The sequence below is a fragment of the Amblyomma maculatum genome, chromosome 2 (assembly GCF_055883805.1).
Source record: "Amblyomma maculatum isolate TAMU_Amacu chromosome 2, ASM5588380v1, whole genome shotgun sequence".
Classification (NCBI taxonomy): Eukaryota; Metazoa; Arthropoda; class Arachnida; order Ixodida; family Ixodidae; genus Amblyomma; species Amblyomma maculatum.
Genome location: NC_139345.1, coordinates 55,059,100 through 55,084,367, shown reverse-complemented (window position 1 = coordinate 55,084,367; position 25,268 = coordinate 55,059,100).

Sequence of the window (25,268 nt, the reverse complement as noted above, 5' to 3'; positions counted from 1 at the left end):
TTACAAAACAGGATTCCTGGAAACAGGCTCACTTAGAGCCATTGGACCATCACCACATATTCACAATACTTTTCCATGCCCACAGGCGAACAATAGAGCGCGCAAATGCGGATGCTTGGTCGTAACAGCCTCCTCCCCCGCCAGAAGAGTCTCGGAGGGCAGCAGTCCCAGCTGCTGCATGAAGAGACGACTTAATGGCCTGCACGTGAACGCTTGAAGCTCGCTGTTGCTTGTCGCGTTGTCTTGATTGTTGTAGGCCAAATTGCTCGAGCTGTCTGAAACTCAACCACATGTCGAAGCAAGCACTCGGCTCCCGTCTGAAGAGACCAGGTTAAAAGAAAACTGCCATTGTTGTTCGAGAAAAGCCCACTCTCAAGACGTTCAGGACCCACGTATTCCTAGAAAACCAAACGTGCTGCTTTACATAGCCACACATATACAAGCGCACGAAAAAAAAAAAAAAAAACCTGATTATCAATTTGGATACATGGTGAGGAACATCTCGGACCGCTTAGAAAGAGCGGCTAAGCGCGTCCGCATTCCCATTTAACTTCCCCTTTTTGTATCTTATTTCAAAATTGTACTGCTGTAAAATCAAGCTCCACCTAAGAAGGCGACTGTTTTTCGATGTCGCAGTTTGCAGCCAAGCCAGGGGACAATGGTCCGTCTCTACGGTGAATTTGGTCCCTCCAAGATAGCACTGCAATTTTTGAATGGCCCATACAATGCAAGCGCATTCTTTCTCTGACGCGCAATAAGCCCTCTCTCTAGTACTCAGTTTTCTGCTCAAGTAGAGCACGGGGTGCTCATTACCGTCGTCATCTCTCTGGCAGAGAACAGCACCTAGCCCTCGATCACTGGCATCACACTGGACTGTGAATTCTCGGTCATAGTCTGGAGCTCGCAATACCGGACGGCTAATCAGCACAGCCTTCAGGTTTACGAAGGAGGCTTCCTTTTGTTCGTCCCAGACTACATTTGTCGGTTCTGTCTTGCGGAGAGCGTCGGTCAGAGGGCTGGCCAAAGCTGAATAGTTAGGGATGTAGTGATTGTAGTATCCCGTCAGACCTAGGAATGCTCGAATTTCCGTCTTCGTGCTCGGCCGCGGATAGTCTGCTACCGCAGAAATCTTAATCTCGCTGGGTTTCCTGAAACCCTGACCTACATTGTGACCCAAGTAGTCCACGGTCGCCCTTGCCAGGCAACATTTCTCGGCCTTTACGGTTAGTCCAGCTTGACGCAAAAGGCTCAGTACAGCTCTTAGATGTACCATATGGTCCGCCCATGAGTCGGAAAAAACCGCAATGTCATCTAAGTAAGGCACTGCGAATGTTTCACACCCCTTTAAAACCCTATCCATGAGTCGGGAAAAAACCGCAATGTCATCTAAGTAAGGCACTGCGAATGTTTCACACCCCTTTAAAACCCTATCCATGAGTCGGGAAAAACAAAATGGAGCATTTTTGAGCCCGAAACTCATCATTGTTGGCTGGTAGCTGCCCGTCGGAGTGACGAAAGCCGCGTATCTGCTGGCGCGTTCAGTGAGCGGTACTTGCCAGTATCCTCGAGTAAGGTCCAGCGTAGTCACATATGCCGCTCTACTGACCTGTTCTACTCTCTCCTCAATATTCGGAATAGGATACACTTGATCCCTGGTGAGAGAATTTAGCTTTCGGTAGTCTACCACAGGCCTAGGGTCTTTACCTGGAGCTTCTACTAAGATCATAGGCGAAGCATAATCGCTTTCCGAGGGTTTTATTACTCCCAATTCCAGCATGCGAGTTACTTCCCTATCCAGAATTTCTCTTTGCCTTGGAGAAAATCGGTAGCACCTTGATCGCACTGGCACGTCTGAAGTCAGCTCAATATCGTGCTCAGTCAAATCAGTTCTGCCTGGCCTGTCCACGAAGCAGGCCTCAAACTCTGTTATTATCTCGCCCAGATCGGACAGCTGGGATTTCTTTAGTTCTCCTCTCTGCTCCGTCTTTTTGAGAAGCTCCTGAGCGTTGCTTCCCTTTCCGCTGAGGCAAATCAAGTTGTCCCCCATCTCCTCGGGAAGGTTTAACGTTAGATTTACCACGGCTTCCCTCTGCACATAAGGCTTCATAAGATTGCAATGATAAATGCGCACTTCTTTACGCCTACCGGGAATTTTCACTGCGTAGTTAGTGTTAGAAAGCTTTGCAACGACTTCAGCCGGTCCTTCCCACTGTACTTCGAGCTTATTCTGCCTTGAACTTCTCAGCAACATCACCTGGTCCCCGATACAAAACGTCCTTTGACGGGCTGTCTTATCATAGTACACCTTGGAACGAGCCTGGGCTGACTTCATGCTGGCCTCAACGAGTTCCTTAGTGTTATGTAAGCGATTCAAGAGGTTCAGAATGAATTCTACTACTGTTGGGTCTTCTCCGCGCCCCTCCCAGGCTTCGCGCACCATTCGCAAAGGTGAGCGCAGTGACCTTCCGTACACCAACTCGGCTGGGCTAAATCCAGTGGATTCGTGCGGCACTGACCGCAAAGCGAAAAGCGCTGCAGGCAGGCAGGTATCCCATTCGCGCTTGTTTTCATAGCACAGTCCCCTCAGGACTCGTTTGAGAACAGAGTGCCATCTTTCTACGCTGTTGCTCTGCGGATGATGGATCGAGCTATGCACTACCTTAATGCCGCATCGCTCGAGAAATGAGGTGGTGAGGACACTCGTGAAAACGCTACCCTGATCACTTTGGACCTCGGAAGGGAATCCAACTCGTGCAAACACTGACAGCAGCGAATCCACTACACTCTCGGACGTCACCTCGCGCAGCGGAACAGCCTCTGGAAACTTTGTGGCTGGGCATAACATAGTGAGGATATAACGGTACCCTGACTCTGTCCCAGGAAGTGGCCCAACTACATCTATTACTAACCGGTGAAACGGCTCGGTAATGATTGGTACTAACACCATCGGAGCTTTCCACTTATCTTGCGCCTTTCCAACCCGCTGGCACGTATCGCATGACCGTACAAAATTTTCCGTGTCCTTAAAACATCCAGGCCAATAGTATTCTTGCAACAGCCTCTGCTTTGTTTTCTTTATTCCAAGGTGACATGACCACGAGCTGCCATGGGAAAGTCGCAGTAAGTCTCCGCGGTACTTTTGGGGAACGACTAATTGGTCCCGCTCTACTCCGCGCTTATCCTTGAATAAGCGATACAGCACTCCCTTTCTCATCTCGAAAGAAATATTGTTTGCTGTCTTAGTGGCGCGGTGGCGCTCCCTTATCTCCTGTATCTTGGGATCATTGGCTTGCTCTATAGCTAAGTCCTCTCGGGTTCCACTTAAAAGTCTCGTGAGATTACTAGACACTGGCGGCAAGAGGTTACTCTCAAGAACGTCCTCATTCCGCGTCTCATCAAGCTCCCTTTCAAGTTGACATATCTGAGATGCCTCGCTCTCAAAGTTTTCTGACCTGCTATCTTCCGCATTTACCACTGTTTTAACTGCCGTTTCCTCCGCTGTGGATTTTTCTGGAATGAGCAGTGTAGCTAGTTCTCGCGCCTTTGAACGTGTTAAGGCTTGCACAACTCTGTCTCCGAAAAGGATGCCCCACTTTCGCAGCAGCATGTCCGATTTGTTGGAGAACAAATACGGATAGCACTTAGGAAGCTTTCCTGAAACGGCAGCCTCGGTTGTTAATTCGCCGAAAGGGCCCTCGATGACCACGTTCGCGATCGGCAAGCACACACTCTGTTCCTCAACTACCTGTCGGATCCATGCACACTGTCCTGTATAGTCGGAAGGCGATACATACGCCGGATGGACAACATCCATCGTTGCGGCCGAATCGCGCAGTACCTTGCAAGGCTTCCCGTTGACTACTAGGTCATGCAGGTAGGGTTCTAAAAGCTGCATATTTTCATCGCAGTCCCTGACATACGAGAAAGCAATCTTTTCTTTCCGGCAGTTGACGGCAATGTGACCCTGCTCATTACACCTAAAGCATGTGAGCGGCTTCCTAGCCTCAAGCTTATTCTTTGTGTTCTGCACGTTGGTCACTTCCCCACTTTTCTCACTGCCGTCCTTTCTAGGGAATTTGCCTGAAGAAACCTTCATTTCTTCGTTTCCAACTCTAGCAAAGTGCCTTTCCTGACGGTTTTTCACACTGAACTTGGGATTGCGGGGCCTATCCACTGCTGGGTTGCTGAATTGTCGGCGCGAAGCATACTCCTCAATAAGTTCGGCAGCTTCAGTTGCCGACTTAATTTCGCCTCGGTCCTGTAACCAATTTCTTTCTTTTTCTGGGAGGCAGTTATAAAACTGCTCCAAAAGAATTCGCTCGACTACAGCGTCCCTATCACTGTAGGAATCTGTGCTCTTTAGCCACTCGCCCAAATTTACTCTTAAATTGTACAGGAATTCAGGGTAACTCTCGTCCCTGGACTTAGTAGCGTTCCGAAAACGTTGTCTGAACGCCTCGGCGCTAAGCCTATACTTTCTCAGAAGGCAAGCTTTGACCTTCTCGTAGTTGTCCGCGTCCTCCTTGCTTTAGCCGCGCGACAACCTCCGCTGCCTCGCTGGGCAGAACCGTCAATAATCTCTGAGACCAAGTGTCTCGCTGGAAGGACAGTTTTTCGCAGGTTCGCTCAAAGTTAGCCAGATACAGACCGATATCCCCTGTTATCACATATGGCTGCATGTACTTTGACATCTTGAAATCTGCCTCCTTGTTGAGATGAGGTACCGCTAGCTGGGGACAATCGCCCGACCTCTTGCTCAACTCTAGTTCTAATTTCCGGAGCTCAATTTCTTGGTCCAGCTTTTTTGCTTCTCTTTCAAGCTTCTCACGTTCGTGCTCCCTTTCCTCTTTTTCCCTCTCAAGTTCACGCTCCCTTTCCTCTTTTTCCCTCTGACGTTCGCGCTCCCTTTCCTCTTTTTCCCTCTCAAGTTCACGCTCACGCCTCTTTTCCTCTTTTTCCCGCTCTTTCTGCTGTCTGAGCTGCTCCTCCTTTTTTTGGGCGATGAGGTTCCATGCTTCACTGAGCTCCTCATCATCGGCTCCCAAATCTGTGATTGCCTTTATAATCAAAGGTTTTCGTGCCAAACCTCTTGTATCAATTCCCAATTCCTCACACAATTGCAACAGTTCCGGTTTCTGCAGCTTTTGTAGGTCCATGATCGCTCCGAGTGTCGGCTACTTCCAAAACAACAGTGCAAACTACCAAACCTAAAGGCGTTTCAACACTTTTTACCAGTTCTAAAATCTAACCCTGTTCTAGAACCTGGTCCACATCAGAAGAAAAGCCAAGCACTCACCCACACATGCGATCGATGTTCCGAGCTGCTCTCTTGTTGGCCGATTGTTGCGCCTGCTTGTTGCTTGAGATGCCACCTCCGATCACAAGATGTGGCTTGTAGATTCTGATCCACCTCGAATCACCAGATGTTGTAGCTTGTAGATCCAGATCCCACCTCCAGTCATCAGATGTTGTGGCTTGTAGATTCAGATCCCAACGCTGGTCACCAGTTGTCGTGACGCTGGGGCTACGTCGACCCGGCCTTCACTTGGTAGCGTGCAGAGACTCAGGGTTGAAGTAGGATTGAATCTTCGAAGTTGGTGAAATATGTACAAGCAGGTTTAATGGCACTTTGAGAAACTTATTTACAAGATTATTTACACGAAAAAGAAGGGTACATCAGAAAAATGGCAAGCGTTAAGAGTTCATAGCGAGAAGCGACTGGATGAGCCGTTTACCCAGGGCCCAGAGCGACATTTCGTGCTCTGCAGCGTCCTTAAAACCCCCTATGTCCAGCCCCTCTCTGAAGATGCTGACCAACCAAATCCAGGGCACGCCCCTCAGGTATCGGCATCCAATCGAACACATCACTGCACTGATGGTCTGAAGCACTGACTGGTCCGGCATTCATTCGTTGGGCGTGATCACTTGTTGGCGGGAAAAGCTTGGGAACGGCGAGGAGAGGAGGTACATTTCTATTCTTCAGCAAAGAAACCACAGGCTGGTTCTGACAAGTGGTTTTACTTCTCAGAAACCCGAGCGCACGTGGCGCCGCATCCGCTCCCAGCATTGTCCGTTTTCGGCAATTGCAAATCTTTCCTGCATTCCTGGGAAATCACTTAATGGCTGTATGCGTCACGCTCCTTTCTTGTCCTGCACGTCAGCGGACATGTCACTCTGTCGTCTCCTTTGGAAAGTAGGCATTCCTCACTGGACGATAGGGCTTATCGACTGGAAGGGTGAACAAAAGAAAGAAAGCACTTCCTGCATTTCCCGCAGGGGGACGTTTCTTTGTGTTTTTCCAGACGTTCTCTTGGCAGGGTCAATTTGGCATTTGCAGGTTGTCCACAAAGCAAAACAGGCTTACAAAACAGGATTCCTGGAAACAGGCTCACTTAGAGCCATTGGACCATCACCACATATTCACAATACTTTTCCATGCCCACAGGCGAACAATAGAGCGCGCAAATGCGGATGCTTGGTCGTAACAGTGTGTGTGTGTGTGTGTGTGTGTGTGTGTGTGTGTGTGTGTGTGTGTGTGTGTGTGTGTGTGTGTGTGTGTGTGTGTGTGTGTGTGTGTGTGTGTGTGTGTGTGTGTGTGTGTGTGTGTGTGTGTGTGTGTGTGTGTGTGTGTGTGTGTGTGTGTGTGTGTGTGTGTGTGTGTGTGTGTGTGTGTGTGTGTGTGTGTGTGTGTGTGTGTGTGTGTGTGTGTGTGTGTGTGTGTGTGTGTGTGTGTGTGTGTGTGTGTGTGTGTGTGTGTGTGTGTGTGTGTGTGTGTGTGTGTGTGTGTGTGTGTGTGTGTGTGTGTGTGTGTTTCTTCGCAGATTAATTGAATAACGACAAATTACCAGAAGTAAAAAGCAAGGATCGTTATTTGCTTTTTTTTCGGTTCTGGATTTATGAAATCGCCATGAGCATGCACAATAATAATACAAGATTTGTCGAACAAACTCCTTCCTCCGTACCTTTCATCCAAGGGAAGCAGAAAAGCCAACCTTACAGGGAACGTTAATGTGCTGTAGCGAAGCTATATATGGCTAAGTCCGTTTCCGAGGTGTGTCATTAAAACCCGCTCAATGCGTATAATTTGTTTGCAGCGTCTGAGCTTCACATTGAGAGCGATCGCCTAAACGTAGATTAAAGGGCAATAAAATAGAAGGATTCCTTCATTGCTGTCCTCCTGCATGCACACGATGCTTCCAAAGGAAGCCGTTCTCACAGGCGAAACAAGGACCAAGGAACAAAACCTTCTTGTTAGTAGACAATTTTGGCAATTTCTTCGCTGCTAATAAACTCATTTTACTTAGGCTCTTAAATGCACTTCAAAATAAATAAAGAATAAAGAATGTTCGTGATTTGAACCTTCATTTTTTTAGCCCTTCATACGCTCTTCTTGTTTTGACCTGCAGCTCTGATGCATGGCACCCCTTAATATTTTGGATACGCTAAACTCGACACGCATATTTCCGATGTTAAAGGACAACCATATTTCGATATTACTTCCTCACTATCGTCGGTTATGTTAGACTTCGAAAAGAAGCCTTGTTCACTTGCACAACAAGGATCCAGAGTCAAAAATACCTAATAAGCTAATAATTTTCGCCCTTTGCAGGCTGTTTCGGAAGTATATATTCGGCTTAGTTTCGCCACAACACATTAAAGGTGCCTGTACGTTTGCCTTTTCTGCGTTACGTTAGTGTTTTTACGAGATCGGGTACGCTTACCTAATAATTACCGACCGAAACATTTCTTCTGCGTCGAAGTTCTGAGGAGAGAGTCAATTATGTTGAAATTTTGCTTTAAACTGCAATACTCTACAAATATTAAATAGAAAGCATGCCTTCGTGTTCGATGAGTATAAAGGAAAACCGCTTTCGGTTATGACTCAAGCAAAATTCCTAGACGGTCGTCCCTTTCTACACCGTCGTATATGATTGCAGTCACGAATGCATCACTTCATCTGTAGTGCAATTCTAGCCCTCAGACGCTGCTATAGCTACACAGTGTCCGGAAAATCTCGTCCTCAGGCATAACTTTAGGGTGAATGAATTTTCGAATATTGAATCGAATATCATCCTATTAGAAGGGAGCCTTCAAAATTATTCATAACGTATCGAAAACAACCTGAATTTTATTTCAGTATAACAGGCACAAATTTTAAATCAGGCGTGTCTTAGCTTTCTTCTTTTTTTTTTTTTACGGTTGTTTCAAAAGCATCAGGTCACCTTTTGACGCCACATGCTGCATGCTCTCACCCTAGCCCATTAGTGGGCCATTAGTGAAGCAGCCTCCACTGAACTGAAACATGTGGTCTCATGAGCGACACGGCAAGGTTCAGCCAACCCTTCGTTGTGCCCCATATTGGAGGTCATATTTCGTAATAATTCATAACAGTGGCCTATCTGGCTAACTGCCATCCGGACCTAACTTCGGCCCCGTATACGTCCGCAGAAAACAGCGATTTTCCGAGGCGCACGAAATGAGAGTCAAGACTGATTTCGTGTTGCTGATAAAAATTGTTGCAGCATCTATATTTAAAGCTTCATCTGAAACGCAATCATTTATAAAGCGGCTGCTAGCTCTTTTATGGTTCCGCCGAATATTCGCCAAAGGCTGATAATCAACGAATATTGAAAGATCACGAATATTCGATTCGTATTCTATACCTTAATTCCTCGCTCCATATTCAGTTCGGTTCTCAACTACACCACGCGTATTTGATTCGGCGCCGAAGCTAGATATTCGTACTCGATTAGGTTTACAAAAAGTACTGTACTTGCGCAATGCACCTGTTTGCGGCGTTAAGCGAAGCGCCTACGGTAGCTTATGCTCTTCTATGTGGTTTTCCGTTGCAATTGATCCAGACGACGATATAACACAGATCCGCCATGTCATATCACTAAAGGCGGAGCTTAAATGTAGCTCCAATTGTTTTGTTTGAGTTATCGATGTCTCCAAACCATGCAGAGCCGTTTAGAGCTGCGAAAAGATTTGTGATTTCCGTTTCTATGTCTTTAATAAATTGGACTTACTATGTACGTGTTGATGTAAATGTGTTAATGCTGCAGTAAATGTGCCTTCGTTTTCTTCTTTTGTATTCTTTATAGACCCTCTCTATTTTTTATGTGTTTGCTTGTCTGAATGTATTTCATAGTTTCCTTGGCTGGCGCAGGAAGTTATGCAGAAATTTCTAACGGGCCGAAAAAGTCGTTGAATGTTATGAAGCGTTTTCTCCGCCACTTTCTTAATGATCGCTTGTGGGGAAACACCTCAAACAAAGTGGAGATGATGGAAGTGGTGAGGAAAAAAAAAAGGAAAGGGAACGATGCGCGCTTGGAAAACACTACCCTGCCGGCGACAATGGAACTCCAAGATGAGCCGGTTTTATGCTATAGCTTCGGTCATAGCGGTCAATGACCAAGTCAATCGTTCGACGCTCTTTTTTTTTTTTTTATTGCGCAAGTTTGCACTTCGGCATAAGGGTCTAAATATATCGATACAGGCCTGTGGCCCCAATGAATGCCAACAGCTCTCGGTGATGTGGGTCATGTGTCCATACTCCTGTGTCAGGCGGTCTGGTATACTGTGGCAAGAGTGGCTTCTAAGGTGTGTCTTGCGGGCCACGCGATGACCTGGACAAGTTGTTAGGAAGTGGTCTATAGTGTGGCCTCCGTAGCAGGAGCTGAGCGTAAAAGGTCATTTCAGGGAAGCAGTCTGGGTGGTCCAAGAAGATTTTACTGCAGGCGTTAACGCAGCACCCACGCGGATTCTTCTCAGCGCCACCTTCTTACGGCGAATTAAACCGCCGGGAAGGTTTGACCCACACGGTGGAATTAAAGCACGCGTGGAGCGGCGAATAAATCCTTTCGCAGGCACTACGGCATCTCCTGCGGACAACTTTAACATAGGCAGAGGATATGTCACCCCCTGGGAACAGGACGCATCATCAGTTTTTGTGAGACGGAGAGTGGTGTGATGAGCCCACTCCACACGCACAGGGTAAGGAAATGTTAGCACAATATTGCAGATATCATTGATGATGTCAAATGTATTAGCTATACTCCGTAATGCTCGGACTGCTTGGCTGGATTCTGTATGTAAGATCAAAATGGTCGGCGATGCAACATATCGGCTGCCTGCTAATGTAGACAAACCGTCACGAATGGCAACGAGCTCTGCTATTAGTGAAGGAAGGTGCGTTGCTTCTGTTCTATACGAACATATCTGGCGTATTTCAGGAAGCATTACACAAATGAAGGTTGTACGTAAAATATCACAGTCAGTACTTGCGTTTACATAAGCTTGAAGCTCCCCTGTAGTGTAATGATCTGGCTCCGCTTCTTGCACCGAATGTTGAACTCGGTGCTTTTCTCGTAGCGGACGGTTGTTTGTCATCTGTGGTCGCTTCCATGGAGGTTCCGAAGGCGTTTCTTCAAGCAGCGTTTAAGGCGAATCAAAATAATGTGCTAATGCAGACGGCGCAGGAATAGCCTGACGCCTCAGGCACGACGCTGCTCGACGAGCTCATCAATGGTATTCAGCTGGGCCTCCGCTTGGAGAATGGGAATGGATGTCAGGCGAGGGAGGACAGTGATGGCGCGCATTGTCTTTGTATTGACCGCTTCCAAGCAGTCCAAACCTTTTAATGTGAGACATTGATATACAAGCCGAGGCTGTAATGCAGAACGCACTAACGTTCGAGCCATGTTGCTGCAAGCGCCGCCTGTTTTCTGGGCAATACGCCGAAATAGGTGCAAGGTACTAGCGGCCTTCTGTCGTGCAGATCGAACCCATGGCGCTGCTAAACCAGAACTGTCAGTTCGACACCAAGTAACCGCATCGACGAAGTGGTAGTGAGCAGATGCCCGTTCAACGACAGCTGTAATAGTGCTTGTAAAATCTCTTACTGCTCTTCGATGCTCTTAATTCAAATAATCTTAAATATCTTCCACTTTTCTTTGTTCTCTGTGCACTGTTATTTAGACCTATTCCTAGCACACTAGTAGGCATGCGATGAACAGGTGGGTTACATCGCCACTTTGCCCGTTTTCGGGAACTAAACCAAGGAGGAAGAGGAGGACGAAACAACTTTGTTCAACCACGGCCGGTCTCGAGGGAGAGCGCGACTAGCCGTGGTTCAAGGCACGTGTGTGGAAAATGACCTGGGCCAGAGTCACCAAGGCCAACTGGTCTTTCAGCTGGTCAGAGGCTGACCAAGCCCGTCATGCTGGTGGAGGAGGGTGTGGAAAGTAAAGTGGCTGTAATTGTAGCAGGGCAGGAAAACATGCAGTGTTCTAAGTTTGCATAGTGTTCAAAACAATTTCAGCATGCGGGGCAATGTCGAATTCGGTGAAATGATCGCGCAGGAGTAACGGGTGCATTTAGTTGTATGAGTCTAAGTATGCGTAGTGAGGGATTTATCAGGAAGAGGAAGTGTACGAAGAGTTTCCCTAATGTTGTCATACGGAATGTTGATTTCTTTTTTTTTTTTCTTTTTATGATGAAGAGTAGCGTCCCGCGTGGATGGATAAGGCCAGTGAATCCAGGTGCCAAGTGCTGAAGTTGTGGGTGAGGCGATGCACTACCTAATTGCCTGGGATTCCAGCGTGCCCAGGAATCCACTTCAGTGTGACAGTGTTGGGACGTATAGTGCACTGCATGAACTCAGTCTATTCTGCACTGTATATATACGCCACTTAATAATTCAGCGACTGTAGTGATGAGCACGATGCGTCGAATAAATTCTGAATTCTGATTCTGATTCTGAAAGCGTATACTGTACGAAGCTTTCCTATAATGCAGCCACCCATTATGAATACGTTGAAGATGCAGCGGCATCTCTCTCTTTCTCTCCCTGCCTTCATATCTCATTTAATTACGGTTATTTGGCCTTAGATCTTTAACGTCTGCAGGATCGCTAGCTCGCCCCTTTCTGCCCCGCTCGAGAACGAACGGCGCGATAGCCATGCATATTCGCGCATAGCAAACCGCTTGTTTTCACACGCTACTAGCGCAGAGACGACACAAAAACGGCGATGACGTCTGAGCGGCTCTCTGTGTGCATCGGTGCACAAAGGAAAGGATGCTCCATACAACAGGCAACCCGAGAACCAACAGTGCGTTCAACAGAAGCGGCCAGTCAGCGTTTACTCTTTCTGTTCCTTTTTTTTTTTTTTTTTTTTTTTTTTTTTGCGAGTCCTCTGTCCGCTGCGTATATATGTAATCACGAGCTCTGGGAGAGGAGGGCCAGGAAAGGAAGGGAAGTGGGCAGGTGAAGACCATTCTCCGCAGTGCGTTGCCACCGGACCGGGAGCTGAATCGTCGCGTCGCCGCTCGCGCTGGCCGGCCGGAGGAAGTGGGCGTGTCTGCAGCTAAATATTTGAGATGGAAAACACGCTTGGAGCAGCAACACTCCCCCTTATCATCCTCCTCCCTCCTTCTTCCGCCAACCCGGTGGCCCCACCTCGCAGTCTTCCGTGCGGCCGGACAAGCTGCGCTGCTTGCTGCTCCTGGGTGTCCCGTGTCGCGCGCAAACGGCGTAGAAAGGCTCGGCAGCCAAACTGCGCCCAATGGCCGCCAGCCTAAAGGCTTTACGCCAGACCGCGTGTGTTCACTCTGTGCGGGCTATTAACGAAAACTACTTGGGACAGACTCGCATTGCGGCGGGGCTGAAGGCTCATCAAGTGAGGCTTTCTCATTCGGCCCAATGGGGCTTCCCAGGTATATTCTCCGAATAACCCTTAATTTGTGGGGCCTGATATAGAAGGCGGTAAATAACCGCTAGATTTTTGTATGGTGAGACACGATGTATAGTTAAGATAGCTTCAAATTAATTTTTGCCGCTCGGGGTTCCTTTACAAGCACCGAGGCCTTGGTGGATAAATGATTATGGACTATGATGACGGTCTATAAACTATGAAACATTTATTATGATAGTGCCCTTCTAACTGCGTGAGTTCGCTTATTGCGTGTCCGTATGTAAAACGTGGGCGCATTGCTGAACCAAAATGATGAAAAATATGCATCAGTGTACTTCATAATATTAATGTTTTAAACAAACCAGCTTCAACTGAAGTATACCGATGCCGAAGACATTTCACGAGCATACTAACGGTTGTGATGAAACGCGCGACCAAGCCCAAAAAAATTGTCATTCGATGTAATGCGATTCCTTCATCACCGTCATCATGCAACTCCATAATTCATCTTCCATTCCCAGAAAATTTATAATTTAATTGCGTCCTTCCCTAATCACCCTTGTCCAGATGTTTCTGGTGCATGCCTAGCGGTTATGTGTTTTCTTCCGCTACAGCAAATCCAGTTTTCTTACGTTACAGCTTTGATGGATACGAAACTCTCGATACATATACATACCGTTCATGCTATTTATTTATTTATTTATTTATTTATTTATTTATTTATTTATTTATTTATTTATTTATTTATTTATTTATTTATTTATTTGCCCTGCGAGCCATAAACTGGACCAAGCAGGAGGGCCAGTACAATACAAATATGACAATGCAGAACAAAGTTCAATGTCGTGGAAAGGATGGAGGATGTAGCAATGTTACTCAAACAATGAATTCTCACATTAGAATATCAAAACAAAATAGGAAGGACCGCACGTAGGGTCTACAAACTGATGGGCAAATTGATGTGCCAACCAACAAAGTGGAAGAACATCACAGTACAAAGGAGGATTACAAACGTTGCTGTATTTGGGACGGTTCATGTGAGGAAAATGTTTCCAAGTCTCGCAAACCGTCTGCATATCATGTTTGCACGAAACAATCAGATATTCGTTTATCTATTTTTTTTTTTATGAACAGCAGACACGAAACTCCCTTAGGTCGGCATAGATTCGAGGATTTATAAATGTTTATTCCTGACGTGGTCACCTAGCTGATGGATGGAGTGAAAGCTGCGCTCGCCAAGGCTGCATCCAAGTTACAGCCAATTACGTTCGCATCGAAGAGCTGTTTAAAATGCAAACTGGTTATCAAGCTCGCGTCGGTAGGAGTGGTATAGCGAGCTGGATTCTTGCAACCTGGGGTGACACCCCGGAAGGCTTGGAAAATGCTTCATTTCGAATACATTTGTTGGACCACAGAACATTAGGCACTGTAGAGGCTCACAGCGGCATATAAACTAGCGATGACCCCCGAATTAGCAGGGGGAAGTTGGTGGCAAATAACTGTAATTTTAGTTTTGTAGCTGCTGCTGTTCTCGATTTTCTGTATTTTGGCTCGCTCACATTCGAGGCGCGTGAGACAGACATTGACGGCAAAATGTGACCTCCTTGACCCAAGTAACGCTCTCCCTTGAATAGCCTTTCGTGTCAGCTCCATTTATTATTAAAGATTATCACTCACATTTAAGTTTTTTTTTTCTTTTTATTTCCTAGCCTTGAGCTTTTGTTTGCTGGTTAAGAATCGAGGTCGGCCTAGACGGCGTCGAGGAAATGATATAGCAGCAAAAAGTATTTTTACTGTTTAGGGATTCATATCATAAAACCGATGAGAGAGACTTCGCTGCGGTCTGTGCAGATGGGTTGAACCCTCAGCAAGGCGAATATTATTCAGTATAGAGCTCAATATATATATGGTTAATCAACCAAATTTATACAGCCGACTATTTCATCTGATTCGAACGGCAATATTACAAATACAAGGCTGTAACCATGAAACGTGAACCCGTTTTCTAAATCTTTTAAATCAGTTATGTGGCTCCAAGTATCCTTCGAAATCTGAAAGCTCAATGAGTTGGCTTACACGCATCGCACGTTTTTAAAATGGCGTTGCTTGGGCTTTTTCGGTGTCAAATACGAGCATATTTTTTTGTTCTCTGTAATTGATGATTTACAAAATGTGGACATGATTTCGGTGGCGATATTATGCGCAGCAAGGCCATGTATTATAAATGTGCAATGCATGAAAACCAATTCAAAGGGATTTCCAATAAAGATTTTTGGCGTTCCGTCACTTTACTGGTTAAAAAACAAAAAGAAATTGGACGTGACAACGGTAATGCTTTCCATCGGCGGGACCAATTTGCCTATCCTCGTCAGTGTGCATGCAATTTGCTATCGGCATAGAGGCATACCTAGGTATACATGCCATATATCGACTCACTAAAGCATACATCCTACCTATAGCTGGCTGCTTACGGTAATATTCGTTGTATTCGCTGTGGCTTATCTGTAGACTATACAACCATGCAGGATGAACACCGCTGTTCTGTGGGTCTAATTAGCTAAAATGAACGAGAGAAAGGGAAAGACAGTGACGTGACCCTGAGGCGACCGTATAAGCCCCTATGTGCCTCGAAGCGCGAAATGCGTAATTAGACCCTTACACCCGTCGGACAGGTCACTAGATTGATGGGACGGCCAGACTTTCTTCCCTTGTTTACACGAAGAGGAAGAAAAACCCCGCGGTTTTCCTTTTTTCTTTCTTTTTCTTCGTGTGGCTCAAGATGTATGTCCTCCCTGCGACTTGAAGCCAACAGTATGTATACGCGGAGACAAACAAGGCTCAACGTTTCTCCCACAGTATATAAGTATTTCCCGCATCTATTTACTTTCCACGCCACTCGACAGACGGCGTATAGCGTACGCATATACGCGTCGGCTTGATCAAACACGGCGTCATCACACCTGGCGAGCGAAGGACCGAGCCCGCGGCATGCATGCCCCCATCACGGCTCTATGCCAAGGAACCACTTCCCGCGCTCGCAACTGTGGTGCTGCTGGCCGAAAGTACGCCGCCAACGCCACTACTACAAATCAGCGCGGCGCTGTAGTGTGTATTTATACGCGCATTTCCATGCCTGTAGCGTCGTCGGGAAAGATCACACATCCGAAAGCTCACTGCAAGCCTGTGTGTTCGTATGTGCGCGCGCACGCCTGCGCTTGTGTACAAAAAGAGCAGGCAGGACTGTACGCCCAACACAAACATGGCACGCTGGCCAAGCCCCGGAACGGCAAAGAAAGGGAGGGAGGATGTAGGGACACGACGAAGGATCACGGAGGGAAAGGGGCTGGAGGGAAGGAGGGGGCGAATCGGTGAGCAAAGCGCTCCAAGTGTACACAAGCGCACGCATATATATACTGGAACGCACAAACACAACACACAGGCTTGTAGTGGAAGCACCGCAGCAGAATAGACGGGCCCCTTTCTCTCTCTAGCTGAGTGCGAAGAGCTCTGCTCGAAAATTGACCTTGGCATCATGAAACGAGCCCTGGCGCCGATTATGTAGTACCGGTGGTGTTGGCGGCGGTGCGGGGCCTGTCTGTGCGTTCGGTTAGCATGTGTGTATATATACCTATACGCATGCGTACGTGTGAGTACAAACACGAGACGCCGTATATCGTGTATACGCGGCGGGCTCCTTGTGCTTTTCGAAAACGAGGAGCACCGGGTAATTAACAGGAGTTGGCCGCCGCGCGGCCGGCAGAGAGCGCTCCTCTAATGGCCGCCGAAGGGGCGGTTAGTTTCACACCTGGGCTAGCGAAACTTCCCTGCCCTCCACGGCCGCCCCTTTCTAGCTAGCAGTTTGCGTGGCATGGCCATAGTTATTTTTCTCTTTAGCTTCTTTAGATCCCGGCCCTGTGCGCTCTGGCTGTGTCAGCCGTACACCCCTGGGCTCCGTCTGTGAGGGCCATGCACGTGCGTCTGAGCATGCGCAGTCGCCGACGCCACAGGGGATGGCTACAGTGCATGGCGCTCCTGCATGCATGGCAAGCATTGCCAGTGAAAAATGTGCGATAATGGCGGCCCCTTATTGTTTCGGGTGGAGCGTGTAAGAAGTAAATTATGAATAATGGGAGTTTTAAGTCTATACTGCGTTTCTCGGCGCCTCTACTGATGATATAATAAAGCAGGACAACAAACACTCCGCGGACGCGGGTGGCGCGTATAAACAGACGAAGCTGCCGACTCGCTGCAGAGTATATAACCCTCGCGACAGTGCGCGACGAGCCATGAAAAAAGGGCGCGCCGCGCTGCCCCGTAAAATTCGTTCTTGAGAGGCTTCTGAGAGCAGCCGCGCGAGCGCAATGAGAATGGCTTGGTTAATAATGCGCTGTTAAGAACGCGAGATCTTGAAAACAAAACACACAAACGACAGTGCAGACAGCCAACTTCCGACGTGTTATGGCAATCACAGGGGCCCGTGGCTAGATAGTATGCAGTTCATCGTTCCAAATGAGCATAACGAGCCTGTAAACTATCTTTCCAGAACTTTCCAGACTGGAACAGCATCACGAATAGCCTAACATCGGTGGATTTTAAATGTCATCTTAGAGAAAGATTTCCTCTAGAGGTAGAAGATCATATTTATAACTTTGCATCATTTGTATATTGCAACACTATAATTAGCCTTGAACCAGATAGTTTACTGCCAAAAGTAAACATGTGCCTTAATATTCCGACGGGTCCACAGCGGCAAAGTCTTTAAATTGATGGTATGAATAGGCAATATACTGATGAAAAGCTGACACGTCGACAATTAATGTCAGGCGGAAGTCACCCTCCGCCTTCTAATACGCCTTGAGGATCAAAATGAAATGTTTGCTTTGAAGAACAGTGAGTTTATCAAATACGTACTTATTATGATTTGCTGATTATACACGCAAAGAATACCGATGGAGATTCGAAGATGCTAACCAGCGGCCATCTATAGGGTAGCCCAGAGCTGTTGCAGACATCAGTATTTGAATATTTAGGCTTTTCCTCTACCGCGGTGACATCCAAACGGAACTAAGTCGCAGTAAAACTGTGATATATATATATATATATATATATATATATATATATATATATATATATATATATATATATATATATATATATATATATATATATATTACACTCAATGCTTGAAATTTTGAGAGAGGAAAATAGGTATGTGCAAGATTGTTGGTTGCGCTTTTAGAAAGGAAAAAGCAGATAATTAGTATTCATTTAGCCAAAAAAAAAAAAAATCTGCGCGGCCCTGCATAGATTCTTCGTATATGTTGATTACAACGAGTAGAAAGACTTACCGCGAGTCAGGAAGCTAATTCCTGGTTTTCGTGTTTTAAGAGCCCTGACTAAAGCTAGCGTAAGCGGTATATAAAATCGTTCGCTATACGTACGGGCTCATCTTTTACCTGAATGCGATGTACCGCAGCGCTGTCGTCACCCTATATGCAGCAAATTCTCACTTGCGCTGGCACCGATCACGTTGCCATGGAACTTTACTTGCGGCTTCATCTAGTCGTGAATAGAGAAATTTGAGGAGGCTGGAGAAAACACCTTTATTGGCAGACTTAAGCGCTCAATATATCGACGGCAACGCGGTCTATAACCCGATGTATATCCAAGCAGATGAGCCGTATGGGCAGGGGGTTCCAATAGCGGGTGTATTCTTCAATAATTTTGTTTCAGAACGTTCACATGGGCTCGCTCCCATTTTCCTCTATTTTAACATTTCTAACATAAGATTATACTCATTGTTGCTTCTGCCACGAGACGGGTTGAGGGCTAATCAAGTTGCCGAACGTGAGATACTATACGTTTCTCAATGTAATATTTTAAGCAATCGAAGCTCATGTGAACTATAGTTTCAAAATAACAACATATACCAAGTCACCAAGATAGTACCAGTACGTTTTGCGCTATACACATTGTAATCTAAATTTATGCACTATACATCTTCCTTTCGAATAAACGAAGCAGTATACCGGATATATCGATAAGAGGGATATATATACCATGGGACACTGATATAAAGTTTTTATACATAAAAGTATAATAAAATAGATTTCAACAGCTAACGCTCAATAATCGATTGTAAGCGTCGGCTCATTTTGCCCCTTCATTCTTCCATAAAATTATGTATATTATATAATTAATTTATTACATATTAATTAAACTAAATACTTTCGTGAATTATGCTAGTTCGTAGGATAATATAACGGGCAGGCGCACAGGGTAAGATTGCCCATGAAGCTTGAGTTCCTACTTGATGGTCATGCCCTCGTCTACCGTCGATGAGCCTGACCAGGGGACAAATTCCATGTGCCATGTTGATGGGCCAGCTTTGCAAGGGCCCCTAATGGTCTTCAGTGATAACGTAGTGGTCTCAAATGCAAAAATGGGAACAGAGATATCAGTATCTATAGCTATCATGGCTGATAGACTAAACTGAAAAATGTCCGTAAATACGGCGCATAGGAAAGCGTATAGACAAAACCGCTTTAGCACAACAGCCATTTCTATTTGCTGCAAGTTTGTAGTGTTGCGTAGTGGTGTGAGAAAGCCGATCACTCGAGGCTGCCTAAATCGCGGAGCGCTCGTTGAGCAGCTTGCACTGATTGCTGCGAAAACCAGCGCACCTTAGAAGCCGGAAGCCACTGGCAACGCCGGCAGAAAAGAAGAAAAGGTAAACAACGCTAAGCGCCACGTATAGTTACGCTTATCAGTATAACATATCAGAGGTCGGCTTGTCTTGTCTTTCGTTATTCCCACGCAGTTGGCAAAGGACGAAGGGAGAGAAAGGGAGCATTCGGCCAGAGCGGAAGCGAGGAACAGCAACAACGTCCCCATACATCATGGGCTGCGTTAGCCTATTTGCTTTGGGTCACCGCGAGAGCAAATAGGTGCTCGGCCTAAACATTTTGAGCCGCCTCTTTCGTGCGCCCCTCAGAAACGTGCTCGGGCCACGCTCCGTGCTCGTCTGTCTGCGAGCCGCACTCAAAAGTTTCAAAGGAAGAAAAAGAGCAATTAAGCGAAGAACACTGGCACCCCCAAGAACTGTGCTGTCGTGTATACGCGAGGCCTCAGCGTTCTAGCGAGAGATGAGCGAGCTCTCTGAAAACAAGGGCCGCGCAAAAGCCGCTTTGTTGAGGTGCTGACCGCGCTGTGTTGGCGTGCGCTCGCTATCCATCCGCGCAAGGCGGAGGCGGCTATCTCGCACGGTTCCGCCATTTGTTGCCGCTCGCTCAAACGCGGTTCCAACCACTTTGCGCAGGATAATTGGCGTTCGAGGCTTCGCCAGGCGTGAAAAGCTCCGCTGGGTGCGAATTATCGAGTCCGCACGTGGAGCACAAACACGCGTTAGAGCATGAGCCACGGGTAAGCTTTATAAAAAGTGTGTGTGTGTGTGTGTGTGTGTGTGTGTGTGTGTGTGTGTGTGTGTGTGTGTGTGTGTGTGTGTGTGCGTGTGTGCGTGTGTGCGTGTGTGCGTGTGTGCGTGTGTGCGTGTGCGTGTGTGTGTGTGTGTGTGTGTGTGTGTGTGTGTGTGTGTGTGTGTGTGTGTGTGTGTGTGTGTGTGTGTGTGTGTGTGTGTGTGTGTGTGTGTGTGTGTGTGTGTGTGTGTGTGTGTGTGTGTGTGTGTGTGTGTGTGTGTGTGTGTGTGTGTGTGTGTGTGTGTGTGTGTGTGTGTGTGTGTGTGTGTGTGTGTGTGTGTGTGTGTGTGTGTGTGTGTGTGTGTGTGTGTGTGTGTGTGTGTGTGTGTGTGCGTGCTTCGAACTTTCGACTGGTAACGGTAGATCGGTAGCCCACACTATACCAGGTTTGAACTCGGCAATTTTCACTGCAGTAATTAAACATAAGTTATGGTTTTCAGCAAGTATCAGTCCTTTTCTTTAGCATGCATGGGTGTCCAGGTAAAAACACAGGCCAAGATTGAAAAAAATATTCTAAGCGTTTTTTTTTTCTACTGAAATGAAGTGAGTGTTGTTAGGAGTCATATATACAACATACCCACTGGTATTTCTTTCGTTCTCCTTGCTTCAATGGTGTGTCAACGTTGTCTTATTAAATATCGCTCTATATCCGCAGGAGGGAATAGGAAAGTTATCGAGTCCCACGAATATAGTTCGGCTGGGCTGTTTTCTACACGAGGTAGTCTTAGCATGGGCATCCTTCTTTAGTCGGCGAGATTGGATGAACGTCCGCGAAGATTTAAAAATAAATGCGATAGGTTTAGCTAAGTTGGCCAATTGCGATGTATGTGTGCAAGTACACGTCACTTTTCATTTCGCTTGCGGTTCGAGGGTAATGTTTCAAGGTAATGTTTTAAGCTAACGAAATCAGTGACTGCAGGGGGACCTTAGTGGTAGCGCAATATAAAATTTTTGGAGCACTTAACTACGATTGAGGTGTGTTTGGATTATTTGCACATTAACCCTGTAGTTGAAGATACATGCAATGCTATAAAAATAGATAGGGATGAGGACGGAAGGCAGGGATGTTAACCAGAAAGGTCTCCGATTGGCTACTATACGCTGGGGAAAAGGGATAAAGGGATAGAAGAAGGGAAGAGACAGGGGACGTGGAGCACAGTCAGAGTTTGTCACACAAGCCGGTGGTTGTTAGAAAACTAAACAGTGTCCTGCATGTCTTAAAGGCGGTCGACTGCCGTGGCCACGGACCAAGGATCGTATCCGCCGTTAAAGGGCGACTCGCGCGAGGCGGTCAAGCGCACAATGCAGCTTATGTCTTTCACTCACAAATACATGGCATTCACATAAGAAATGCTCGATTGTCTCTTCACAGCCACAATTTTCACAGGCATGGGCTGTCGGCCGTTCCAATCCTGAAAGCATACTTGTTGGTGAACGCAACATCGAGCCATAAACGGCACAGCAACATTGCTTCTCGACGAGCAATCTAATGGGGAAGGCGGAGGCTCAGTTCAGGATCGAGTGGAGGCGAGTTAGGAGTTCCCATAGGCAGCGGTTGCAAAACTCCCCCGTGTTCCACGCTGAAATTGTGATCTCCAGGGCCAAAGAGCGTAGCGCACGTGCTGCATCAACCCTCAATATGGGGATTTTAACTGGACGCCGTCGCTGTGGGCAGAACGTGCAGCATCGTCCGCTTGGAGGTTTCCCCTGATCATTTGAAGCAATATTTCAAGAATTAGTTAAAAAATAAAGAATTAGTTAATAGAAATCTGCGTGTGGACTCTATAAATTTCTAATCGTATTCAACTGGCTCGTAAAAAAAGGCCCTTTGCGTGTCATTTTTTGATTGCGTCTTTTCTTTTCCCAAGTGGCATGTTATGACATTAATAATGCATAAATGACTTTGTAGCTCTTTAGCACTGCTAAATCTTTGATTACTGAATTTCTTCATGACTGTCTTGTTATTTTGTTGTTTCTTTTTTCAGTTCGAAAACTCGAAAGATGGCTGCGACGTGTGAGTATAAATTAAGTTAAGTGAAACATGAAAAAGACAGCGATATATTTTCAGTTCTCATACGCAGTGTTAATCCGATACAAAGACTAGGTATATCAGCTTGATGTAAAAGCTAGAAGGAAAATAAATGGTGCGCCAGCAAATATATTAATGTTTTTTTCTTGTGGTTCATATGTGATCTAAGGACTTTTTCGCTTGTTTAAACCGAAACAGTCAGAATAATTTCGTTTATACATTGTATCATGGCCGCAAGGAAAGACCCTGTGGTGATTCCTTCATATTTTATTGTTTAAGGCATCATTACAGAGAACACGCTATATGTTCAGCCCTGAGGGTACAAATAAATAAATAAATAAATAAATAAATAAATAAATAAATAAATAAATAAATAAATAAATAAATAAATAAATAAATAAATAAATAAATAAATAAATAAATAAATAAATAAATAAATAAATAAATAAATAAATAAATAAATAAATAAATAAATAAATAAAGACGAACACGGTTTCTCGTCTTTCTGTTGTCCTGTCTGTCAGCGCTAAAAATTTGCTTATGAGGTCTGAACACCAAGTTAGCCCAACGTTTAACCCTTTTGGAGTACAATACAAGGAAAAGCGCAAGAAACTAAATCTCAGTGTTTTAGCTCTCCAACGCTCGCTTAGTGTAGTAAGTGTTTTTGCTATTTGCAGATGTTACAGAAAGCTAAAAGAATAAAAGAAAAAAAAAAGTAAAAGAGAAAGCTAATGCGAAGAGCTGCATTCTTTTCTGAACAACATAAAATCTTGAAAACTTAGCTTTATTATGCACGACCACAGGCACTCAATCACCAAACGGAGAGGTACTTATTTAAATATCGATTCTTTTCTAAAAGCTGCACACTGGCCTATATTTCAGCTCTTTACGAAAAAACGAAATGCTGTCGTCATGTGCTATGCAGAAAAAGAGACGATAGCTTTTCGCCTGAGCGAAATGTGAGCTCGTGATAACCTAAAGTGAACCGTTCACACAATGCTTCCTACCTCATGTGTGTCAGGCACATGGCTCGATCGCCTAAAATTAGTACAAAGTTTCTACTGCGTGTGATATCCAATAGGATTACTATGCATTTTTTCCCTCGCGATATTGCAAACCTGCATCGCTGGCCAGCGCTATAATAGCATCGTTTATTCGCTTCCCGTAAGCGACAGCCCAAGCAACAACAACCATACTCGGACCAAAATGAGGCTTGCTCGAGTGGTGCCTGAAAAGTGTTTTCACTTCCTCCGTGAACGCGGTCGGCAGGAACCGTCTGTAGCATGCACAACGCTGTTTTTGCGCATACATTTACTCAGCAGCAACGTGCTAGAAGCCCTAACATGCATATGCCGGCCCATCTGTTGACTGGTATCGCCAAATAATTGCTTTCCCACAATGATTACCCACTTAGAGGTCCAATCAGCATGCGACTCCGCCGCTGCACGCGTCCCATAATGTGCATCTGTCGCGCTGAGAAATTTACGCTCTTATTGTGCGTACACCTTTACGGCCAATTAAACTGAGCCTTTGTGGCGGCCGCCTGATCCCATAGGTCGTTCTCAGGCATGCTTCCCAAGCACTGGGCGGAGAGGGCGAAATAGCCGCCTGTGTCAAAGCGGTATGCTTCGTTTGTTGGCCGTCCTGCTCTGATGGTACACATATATACATATACAAACTCAGCGGACTTGGACTTGTGCCATGAACGATCCTATTGTGTTCGGCATCGCTCACCTTTTTGGCCTGCATGAGTGATCATCAGGTTTGTACTAAGAACGGTCCCTGTGAGCTGCATATTATCGCCATATGTGTCGTGTTAGCTTTACGTAGAAGAAAATGGATATACAAAAGATATAAGGACGGACTGGAAGTTATAGTTAAGAATATTGAAGTTTAACATATATACACAAGGTACAAGGGCTGGTTACAAAAAACTTAACATCATTCCGCAGAACGATCCGCTCGCGTATATGCTCGAACACACACTCTTCGTCGTCTCGCCCGTTTCTCGCGATCTCTCCCCGCACAGAGATGGTGTTCTCCTTTTTGTCAGAGTTTACACTCTCAGACTTAAAAGAAACAGGTAGATACGACCATAAAACACAACACACATAGAGAAAGGACGGACACGTTCAAATGCCTCCGTTCCAAGAAACGTCGGAGTGGGCCGGAGCCGTCCCGCGTTCGAACCAACGACGCTCCCTCGAAATCGGTGAGTGCGTTCCAATTTCTTAGACGTCTAACAAGACGGCTTCGTAGACGTCATCGTAGACATCTATACACGTTCGAATAATGGAACGTGTCTACTTGTCTATCCTCGCGTCACCTCGCGGCATACAAGTTAAACTAAAACGTTTGAATAGCTATTATGATAATTTTTTTTTAACTTGCGATAATGCAGTGAAAACTACGTTTTCACGGTTCGCCAATTTTTTGCAGCAATAATATTGCGTGGTTAATCGTCGCAACACAAATCGTGTTTTGGGTGGTTAACAGCAGACCATCGACTTCTCACGAAATGGGGCCCGCTCATGGCTTGTCGGAAGAGAATGCTAGTGACGTTTTTACTGTTTTATTACTGATGTTGAAGTGTACCTTCTCCTCAGATGTGCTCATGCACACAGCTGTAAACATGAAAAAATGCAAAGAGGTGTAAACTTGAGAGGATTATGATAGCCGGCTACAGCAAAATAAATACTTTGTGCCATTACACCTGTCCTCTGTAGTCGCTAGAAAAGGAAACCAAACACAGCAACTCGTTGTAATAATAAACTCGTAATAATACACAGGCATGCTGAAATCAGTTCGCAACAAGCCAGCATCATCAAGCGAGTTCGTTCTTCTGGGGTTAACTGAAAATGCGCCGAAGAGTTTGCCATGGCTACTACGGCAAGAGAGCAACACATGCGTGCCGTATAGCCGCCGTCCTGACTCCCAACGAGGTGCCCAGAAAGCGATGGGTCCGTCGATAACATCAAGGCTAAAAAAACTCATCGTCAGGTAAAAAAAAAAAAAAAGAAGACCAACAGCATCCAACTCTTAAGCAAAAATCTACACCGCACGCTCTTT